Source organism: Ornithodoros turicata, unplaced genomic scaffold (assembly GCF_037126465.1).
Source record: "Ornithodoros turicata isolate Travis unplaced genomic scaffold, ASM3712646v1 Chromosome24, whole genome shotgun sequence".
Lineage (NCBI taxonomy): Eukaryota > Metazoa > Arthropoda > Arachnida > Ixodida > Argasidae > Ornithodoros > Ornithodoros turicata.
The window spans coordinates 106,914-117,961 of NW_026999345.1; positions in this window are offsets into that span (position 1 = coordinate 106,914).

Consider the following 11,048-nt stretch of genomic DNA (forward strand, 5'->3'; position numbering starts at 1 on the left):
TCTTTATCTATCATCCTTGCATGATGCCGTATCTGCTAGACGATCAGAGGGCGCAATGATGATGACAACGCGCCGCTTTGTCTTTTTATTGTTTGTTTGATTCCCTCCTGTTTTTTCTTCTTTCGCTGATAGATAACAGTGTAGCTCGCGCTGCAGGTTTGCATATCTCCCTGTTCGTCAACTGGACATCCGAGGGCTCTGCGATATAGCGCTCTTTTGACGTGACGGAAAGATGCTCCGTCCAAGTTTCGGAAGCTCGGGCGCATTTCTGCAGACTCGGGGGAAAAAACGAGTTGTATGAGCTAGAGTGTTGCAAGACATTGTATTCGTTTTCTAATGGCAGCACCTACAACTTCACAACTGACACCTTCGTTGTAATCCTCCTAACGAGAAAGTTATAAAATTAATTTCCACTAATTAATTAATTGCGGTACTAAATACACTGAAACACTTTAGGCTACTAGTAATTCTATGCAGCCGATTTCGTTGTGATGCAATGAGCCGTTATTTTTTTAAGGTGGGGTTCGAGTTAAATGAAACATCCTGTATTTGGCTGCAGGCCGAGGGCCATGCAAGCTTCAAAAAGAGAAGTGCTATGCCATTATCATCTCCATGCAAAACACATCAACAACATGAATAGGTTTTCCATGTCTATTGTTCGACAAAAAAATTGTAGCACATGAAATAGAAGGTGGGATTATATCGAAATTAAAGTTGTGTAGAGAGATCAGGAACGCATAATTGTGATAAATACTTCATAGCAAAGATAGCTTGTATATTGTTCGTGTATGTTGGAAGGTGATGACAATGGAACCAGATATAACTTTGCCACATGGAAGGCTGCACATACAGGGCGTTTCACCTGAAGTGATAAATTCTAACTTGCGGTGTACCCGCCGGAAGACTGTAGGACTTTTGGCAATTACTTTCTTGTAACTTTTGCCGCCATTTAGTAAGGCTTTGGACAATTTTCAATTTGGGGGAAATTTATTTACTTTCTAATTGAACATGGAAAATTGCCAAGTAAACCCCAATTTTTAATAGAAATATGAATTACTCCACGAATACCTGCAGACCCAACAAAAGCTATGCACAGTATAAGAACAGAAATGATCGAAAAAAAATTTGTAAAAGTGCTGCTTTTGCTCCGCATACTTCATTGTATCAGAAAAGCGGGTGTGGAAGGTGCGCTGCATGGTGAAAGTTGGAAATGTTCCCGCCTCTGGTTTGACGTTGAAGCTGACGACAACCATCACAAACAAAGCAAAACAAATCAAGGCAGGGACACTTCCTCGTCTTGCCGAACATTTCACGAATGCTTTTTTGCGACGATAAAGCAGGAGGGGCCATAGCAGCACTTTTACTAGTTTTTTTTTTATTATTTCGGTTGTTATATTATGCATAGTTTTTGTTAGGTCTGCGGTTATTCGTGGAGGAATTTATATTTCGTTAAAAAAAGTAAGGTTTGCTTAGCAATTTTCAAAGTTTGATTGAAAAAACAATTCCTGCAATTACAAATTGTCCAAGCCTTCCAAAATGGTGGCCAAAGATTCCAGAAGGTAATAGCCGAAATTGCCACAATCCTCCGGTGGGTACGTTGCCAGCCAGAATGGTTTATCACTTTAGGTGAAACACCCTGTATATGTTCATCTAAAAGACACATCGAATTTTTGTCTCATGTGACCCCTCAGAGAATGCACATGTTTCAAGCAAGCTTCAAATAGGCCAAATTACACCACTGTTTAGCTTCCTAGACCTCTTTTCCCCTCTGAATTGTGAAGACAGACACTTTCTTCATGATTACTAGTCATGTTAGTGTGTTATGTCACCCATGAGTATGTTGTGTTAACCTGAAATGCTCAGATTGTTTGAAATCCCACGCTATATTTTACAGCTGCCATTGCAGCTCATGTAGTTTTATCTTGAACGCCCAAATTGGCCTTCTTACATTTCATCTTGGCCGAGGCCAATTGCAGACGGAAGAGTGTACTGTGAGGTGTCGTATAGCTGAAGTTATTCAGTTTATTGATTTGTGTAGCTTGTAAACACTGCACTTGCCTCGCATTGTGATATTGGACTTGTCATACATATTTCTTGTTCGGGTTTGTTTCTTACGAGACCACGCTGTCCAGAAGAGAGTGAATAAGGTTCTCTGTGATTCGTACATTTGTGCATATTATTATTGTAGTCAAATTTTAGCCAAATATTATTGTAGCTCTATATATTATTGTAGCCAAATGTTCATTGGCCCATGTAAAGAAGAATCACATATCTCTCACGCGGATTGTGATAAATGGTTTTGCTCAGATGGCGAAGTTGGAGGGAATTTTTGAAGACTCGTCGTACAGCATACCTGGACCTAAATTATAAATTTCTGTGTGAAGCTGGTGTGTACTGCACGTGGAATTGCGTTTTCAGTGTTTTCTCAATTATGCTAGAAGGAGCTTCAAACCAAATATCCCATCACAGCATTTACTAGGTGCTGCAGCGCATTAACGTGATGGCATTGTTTACTCATTTATGCTGAAAGGTGCTTCAGCCCATTGGTGTAATGGCACTATTTACTCATTTATGTTTGAAGCTGCTTCCACCCATTCATGTAGTGACTGTAAACAACACCACCAAGGTGATTACACGTTAGTTCCATATGCCATGTGGACAAAGACGCACTTTTCATTGACCATGTCAATGAAAAGTGACTTCAATATTCAGGGTTGCTTATTGTGAAGTTTGTAAAGGGTTTTGTATCACTTTTTTGTATTATTTGTTGCAGACTAGAAAAAAAAAACACGCCAGTGAAACGCGATTGCTCTTATGTTCTTATCTTATGTTCTTATAAGATTTGCAGGAGACAGTAAAGAAATGATGATCTACATCAAGTGACAATCTGTGTAATCTGTTCACTCTTTATTTAAATCGTTCAATAGGGACCCGAGAGTTTCGAGTTTCGAGAGAGATGTACGTGTCATGTACATTTGCAGAGACTGTTAGGGACAGCTTGAGGGTATTTTTAGTAAGTAAGCATATTGACTATTTATTTAGCGTTATGCGTATTCGGAACTGCTGGCACAATAATTGTTCAGCTGTTGCCTCTTATAAAAAGCAAAGTGTGGTCTGACACTGTAAGCCATGCAGCCACTATTTATTCCAAAGCACTAACAACACAGTTTCTGCTCGTCACTGCTAAATGCGGTCTAGAAATTGATTTCAACTCTCAACAGCTTGAGATATTGATGTGACATAATTTCTAGACTCTGAACGCGTTTGTGCACTAAGAACTTATCTGTTTTGTTATGACCCAAGTCAAATGTCCTTTTTCTTTTATGCATATTGTGTAAGATTTAACATTGTGTAGCTACATCACTTGAAGTTTGTTGAAATAAAGCAGCTGTGAAGGCTTTAAAACTGATTTTCTCAATTGACAATTGTTGCAGTTAGTGGACAATAAAGATTTTAAAGCATATTGGGTACTGGGGTGCATGGCAGGGAATACCCCACCAAAGCCTGACCATATCCTTGACTTGTCCCAGAGGATGTCCCCAGGAAAGGTCATAGGACGTCTTTTTGCAGACAACGGGATGTCCCACGGATGTCCGCCGGATATGTTTGGACATCCCATGGATATCCTGTATTCCGAAATGGATATCCATAGGACGTCCTGTGGACGTCAATGTGTCGTCTGGGTTATCTGGTCATGCATCGTGGTCCCAAGCATTTCACCCTGCAAATCGCCGGTCGCACGGAAACCGTATCCGTGGACCGGTTAAAGCCGGCATTCCTGGACGACCAAGCCTACCGTCCCTCCTCAGTAACACCGGCGGTGCCGCCTCATTCTTCACCTTCAGCCCTATCTTCAACGTCCACCACTCACTGTCGCTCGCCTCCACGTCGGGTCCGCTGGGCTGCCCCTCTCCGCACCGTTCATCTCATCAACCGCTCTGCTGAGGGGGGAGACATGTAGTAGCCCCAGCGCTGCCACCATCGTCATCCAGTTTCACGTGCGGGCATAACCCGCGTAGAATAAAATCAGTTGGGCTCCTGCCACCAAACCAACAGGTTGTCTCTTGCCTGAGTCCAACAATGTGTATAATACGTCTTGGCAACAAGGATCTTTACCACCTACCTGGTTGTTCCCATCTTGGAACTTGACAAGCCCTCAAATGCCCTATCCTCCTTTCGCCCTGTAAGACTGACAAGCTGTATGGGAAAATTGATGGAGAGAATGGTTTTGCTTCGCCTCGACTGGTGGCTCGAAAAACAAACAACGTGCGTTCCAGTAGTGCAGAAACTGTACTTTCGGAGCTATGACGTAACTATATCACGCGCCACTACACTGGTAGCGCTAGACACTGGGAGCGGTACGTAGTTAGCACTGAGATACCTAGCCAGACGCTGGGAGCACTAGACGCTGGGAGCAATTACGTAATCCTAGCTACACGTTGCTCTAACCGGGAGCAGTGCGTAGTTAGCAATGACATACCTAGCCAGACGTTGTTAGCAGGACGCTGGGAGCACGCAGTACGTAGTTAGCACTGAGATACCTAGCCAGACGCTGGGAGCAATAGATGCTGGGAGCAATCACGTAATTCTAGCTACAGGTTGCTCTACACTGGGAGCACTAGACATTGGGAGCAGTACGTAGTTAGCAAATGACATACCTAGCCAGACGCCGTTAGCAGGCCGCTGGGAGCTCTCCAGACGTTGCTCTACACTGGAAGCACTAGATGATTGATAACCACACATATATCTCGTTTCTATATTTTATTTTCTTTGTAAGATGATTACATGAAGCGCAGCAGTTTGAAGCATGGACACGCCAATTTGAATAAATGGACATGGGGATGATCCTAGAAAAAGTTATGCTCAGGTGTGTAAATTATTTGAATTGTACTACAAAGGCACATACCCATGGAAGACTACATGGTTGCCTGAAGCACAGAAACGCGAAGCATGGGAACAACAGTTTGACGAAAAATGGACCTGGATGGTGATCCTAGAAAAAGTGTGTGCGCTTCACTGAGTCGAGAGAGCTTTGGAAAGGCCACACCTACCCTTAGGGGACTACATGGATGTCTGAAGCACGGCTGCACAGCAACTCAAAATCATGAACATGACTATTTGGACCTGGGGATACTCCTAGAAAGTGCGTGTTCCAGTGAGTAGAAAAAAAAACTTTCTGGAAAGGTCCTACAAAACACATACAAAACACCTACTCATAGAGGACTACATGGATGCATGAAGCACAGCAACTCCGAGCAAGTCAAAGACCTCAAAGGTCTTTCCTAGAAAGTGGAACCCTCTTTTAGTCATTTTCGAAAAAGCATCCCAAATATATTATTCGATATATCATACTTCTCATGCTATATACATAAGTGATTTTCTCTTATACTAACAAATCATAGCGACCCCGAAAAGGCAGCACTAGTACCGACGGAAGAATACTCACGAGACATGCCGGCAGTCACTGAAGACATACACTGACACACGGTATGTGGCTATCAAGTAACCTTATATAGTCAACTATGTCTGATTAATCTCTCCTTTTTCTCTCTCTTTCTTTCGTTGTTCCTTGTAGCAATTAAGCATATCGCCTTTTCCTTACACTCTTCATAGTCGTGTAATCCATATGAATTAGTTCCTCTTTGCACGTTTTTGTACTTTGTAACAAAGTATCTTGTTGTTTAGGATGTAGATAACATCCCTGTAGCGACTTGAGCAAGACTAACCTCTTTTTCTCCTTGATCACTATCTCGAATGTGCGTCTGGCATGGGTTTTTCCTCATACGACTGAACCTGGCTGCTTTGCACCTTTCATAAATTACATTATCTTGGCAGACATGACTTCTATCACATGACTTGTGAAGATGTACGTGTAGATAATGGAGTCTTCTTTAGTCTTTCTTAGGCAGTGAATAGTTTCTTTTCGACCAACGTGACTCCAGTATTGGTGTTCCTCATACTTGCGATGCAACTCATGTAAATTACCTTCTCTTTGTTGTTTTTTTCTTCTCGAGAACCCACTTACGCATTTCGCAAGCGATTCCTACCTGATTGCTAACCAGCCTTGAGACTTGTTATCTGTTGGACAGAGGAAAACACACGAATCACGCCTTTTTTTTTTTCTGAAGCCGATATTAATCGATTCTCGCGTGGTTACATAAGAAGTAATTCCTGAGGAGGAAAATGAAAATACCTCCCAGCTGACGCTGGGAAGATTACGAACATGGTAAGCTTTAGAGACATCCTCTTTCAAGACATAGCACTTTTATTATTCAGATATAAGGACAGTGAAGTGATGGCTTTTTTCGACAGGGAGATTCCATAGCCGGACGGCCGTCTGCCAACCATTCGACTCAGAGAATACCTCTGAATAAGAATGTTCCCAGGTCATCGACGGAGTGTCAACATGCGTTCATCTCATAGACAACACACTTGCAAACACTCATGCTGGTAATGAAATGTTTCATTAACATTGATTCGATGGAGACATTCATCCAACTGACGCGTCTCGTTTTGTGTCAGCGTAACACCATAGCGCTTCGCTCGACCATCTTTGTCCCACATTCTAATGGAGAGCAAGTCCGAGGGGCATGTGTGCACATAAACGTATTCCTCCAGTTCTACCTCCAGGGTACAGTTGCCTTGTTGAAGTTCAGTGGAAAATTGTGGCTTTTTAAACTGTAATATCAGTACTATTGCTAGACATATATGGAATCCAAGAGAAGTGACAAACCACCCGCACTTATCCATGTCACACAGGGGCTTTAAAGATAATTTTTGTTTCGCTTTTGCTACGTGGAATTTTTTTAGGCAGCAGTCTATTTTTAAGAAGGTCGATGGTCATCATACTAATTTAGCCTGCCACAAAATGAAGTTTTGAGCGGACAGCATACTCCATGAAATATAGACTCTCTTCAGCAATTCGTATAGCATCCACTTCATCCACGTAAAGCAACAGACTGTCAATACGCTTTATGCATAAGTGCGCGCCATCTATATGTGGAGACGGAGACTACGTTTAGGCGCCATGTTTGAGTATAGCTGCCGGTGGTTTCGGTTTTCGCCACATCGCCTATCGCCAGCAACGCGGCATCCCGGGAGGTTGACCTGCAACTCCCCATTACTGCTCGTGCCACTGTGCACCCAAAAGGACAATATTAGCACGAATACCGATAAGGTAAATCCTCAGTTCGCTATTATTACCTCTAAAATAATTAAAAAGGCACGTGACACGTTCACAGTCAGAACATGCTTAGATTGAGGTTGTTTGGCGTGTCACGGGACGGCAGCGTCTTTCAGAAGTAGGTCTATACTAAATGCGAGCTACAGAGGACTTCAGTTATGTGCAAGAGTGTTGAATTTCCAGTGGAAGCGTGCTGCCAGACCTGCATTTAGAAGATGATTGGGAAAATTAGCTTTGTGCACTGTCTCTCTTAGTGGTGCATGTCCGTTTGGGACATTGTTGCTATAATTGCTTTTAAAAAGGAGCTATGTACCAATCAGTAACCAAGTGTGACACATCAGATTTCAAAGCAAAAGCAATGTGCTCCTTCTGATGTGCCGTTGCCTTTGCATCACAAAGAAAATGGCATATGATGCGAGGAAATCGTCAAATCACCACAGAAAGTCTGGTTTTCTGTGTCTCCAAGAAAGGGGCTCTTCCTCTTTCTTTGTGTGAACAGTCAGCTCCACATAACTTCCATCTAAAAAAGTATGTATCCGTTAACCTTCTGTTGGGTTACTGGTAGCAAACAACTACATGTGCGAGTATGAAAGTACAGCTGATATTTTACTGAAGGTACACAAAATGTGTCTAGTCACAGGTGCTCAAATGCTTTTTTATTCCGTTACTGAAAAGGACCAGCAGCTAAGCAGAGAGTCCTGTAGTAACATCATCCATCGCCACTCCATGCTCCACAAACGCGCATATAGGGACCTGCTATGTAACTGCGTAACACACCGCATCAGAACACTCTGCTGTAATGTTCGGGCAACTAGTTGAGTATTCATATGTACAAAGGCGACAGAGCCCCCAAAATTCCGCAGTTCGACGTGAGATTCAGTCACGAAGTTGCAGCTACGCCTAGCGTGCTTATCCGATGCTGTTTGCTCGTTGTCGAAGCCCTATTGAAAAATCCTACAGGAATTCTCACAAGAAACATCTCACAGAATCCTAAGAGAAATTCTATGGGATTATTGCCCAAATTCTTACAGGTTTTCTCATAGAATTTCTCACAGGATTTATATGGGATCTCACAGAGTTTCTCTTAAGGGTTTCTCATAGACATTCTTATAGCTTGTTTCTCACAAGACACAGTCCAAATGTTCTTATAAGATCTGCAGGAGACAGTAAAGAAATGATGATCTACATCAAGTGACAATCTGTGTAATCTGTTCACTCTTTATTTAAATCGTTCAAACAACAAGAACAAAATAACTCAGTCTTGTAGCCTTCGGTCGATCTGAGGGCCTCTGATTAAGATATCGTTTATATGCATCTGAAAGAAAAAAGAAAAGAAAGTAAGAACGTCATAATGTCAAATGTGACATTACGATGCTACATATGGTCTTGTTTGGAAAAGCAGGCAAAGCATGTGTGTGCGGAAATTAGATGAAGGAGCACACATTTCAGAATACAGGCATATGGTGCAATAAAAATCATAATATAGGCCAGAAAACCACAAATGTGATACACGTGCTCAGTTCAGTCGGAGTATTAATTTATACTCGCAGGTAACGGTGACTACTGTGCGGGATAAGCTGTTTTAATTATGATAAGGCATATCGCTGTGAGGAGATCATTATTGCGAGTCATATGGAATTCCATTATGAGAAAAACGACGCTGCTCTAATTTTCATGCTCTTTTTATGGGCCTAAGACATTCACCTTCCGTAATCTGCACCTTCTGTTCCAAACGTAAGACCGTAAACACATCTACATGGTGTTTATACGGTCTTACGTTTGGTACAGAATGTTCAGCATGCAGAAGGTTCCGAAAGCAGAATGTCTTATGTCCGTAAAAACAGAAAAAAAAATCGTCTACAAATAAAGACGCATAGTAGTCATGCATCCAGAGTAGTCATGCATTTTGGGTCACCATACAAACGCGAGTGTCTAAGAGCATAAAGCATACTTTGACTTGCAGAGCAAGAAAGTTGTAAAAAAGATGCAATACAAATACACAGTCGAGCAAGACCTAAAGAGATACAGCATGAATTCATAAAAACCGCGCACATCACATAAATTGCAAGACAAGAAATGTCATTCTGTATAATTCGTAAGTGTTTGTTGTGCTTTCCTCATCTCCCACCCCTACCAAAAAAAAGAAGAGGCGTGGAGGATATTAAACTAGTAAACAAATACGATATTTGATGGTGTGCTGGGGGAGATATACATTTCTTTAGCTGGGCATCAACAATATTCTAAATACATAATTTTGGAAGCTTCGTACAGTACTTCCGATATCAGCGAACCCATTAGTTTATATACCTCAATCATTTTAAAATTTTGGACATTAGACCGAACAACTCACGCAAACAGTAACGCGAAACTGACTACAGTTCACGCGACGCATGGATGGATTCGGCGGCCCGTCGAAACAATGGGAGGAACTGGTCTACTGAAATAAATTTTCGCACTTCAAAACACGAGGTATGGGTATATTTTCTTCCAGTCGCAATAAGGTCACTCTCGGTTTCTGTACAAAAGTAGATAAAGCTGGAAAGCTCTACAAGACGCTTGTACGCAATTACACAAATGCAATGCCCTCTAGAAATACGTACTCCTGAGGAGCAGTCACCACGTTGAATGAGGTAACTGAGTTTACCTCCACGCATTTTTACTTCTGCCCGGTTCCAGCCACGCTGCCGTCCTCAGTATACCAAAACGCCAGTTTAATGTTCTTGTTGAGGCCTTCCTATGTCGTTGTCTCAAATTCCATGATAAACTTGCGTGAAGTATCGCTTCCGTGCCGTCTTCGATGTAGTTTACGTGGGCGCATATTGAGTATTCACAGCAGACTCCTGCACCGTTCACTACATGTGTGTGAATGGCGGCGCCAAACGGTCAAACCACGAACACCACGAACGCCACGGTCTACTAGATCATCTTTCCTTGGGGCACGGCGCCAGTCTGAGAGAGTGAAACACACGCCAGTGAAAAACACGGCTCCAGGCTGTCACATGACTCAGATGGGGTGTTGCTGTGAGGAATTCTATGAGAAAGAGTTCTCTTACATATCTTAGAAGCCGTGAGATATCTTACAGAGCTCTGCATCTCTTCTCACAAAAATCATCCTTGAAATTTCTCTTAAGATGCACTATCAGAAGTTCATTTAAAGGATTTTGTGTGAGAATACTTTAAAAGCGATAAAACCCCCGTGCCGGGGAACGTACCCGGCACGGGGTTCCCCAGGGTTTCCCGGTGTTCCCCGGCACGAGGGTTTTATCGCTTTTAAAGTATGCTGTACCGAACAGCCCAATTTTTAAACATTTTGTGTGAGAAAATGTGTTCTCTGTAAGAATGTCTGTAGGAATCCACATCCTCAGTGAGAATCCCTAAAAGAAAGCTCTAATCTTGTAAGAAAGTTTGTAGGATTTTTCAATAGGGAGACAATGGTGAGTTTTAGTATAGTGTAGTATATCTTACACTGTCGCCTTTGCGTACGCAAGGGATAGCGTAGTGCGCATAGTAGAATGCGTAAAGTTCTCTTTATGCTCTGCGCCTGCTCAGAGCCACCAACGCTATCCCTTACGTACGCAAAGGCGACAGTGTACGGTATACTAAAAGTCACTAATAACGAAGTTGTCCGAAAGAAACGTTCGTATAACGTTACCTTCGTGAGTTCGGCTGTGCATTCTTCCTGCTCGCCTGCCATGCTAAAAAAGCTTGAATCGCAAGTTTTCCGACTTTCCAGTTATGAGTAAGGCGTATTGTGCATGCCCAGTCTTGGATTACTTTCAAACCTCCTGGGGACGACCTCAGCGAACTGCCACTGTGGACTCCAGCATAGATTTTCTTTGCAATCTTCCAAACATCCCTACTTTGA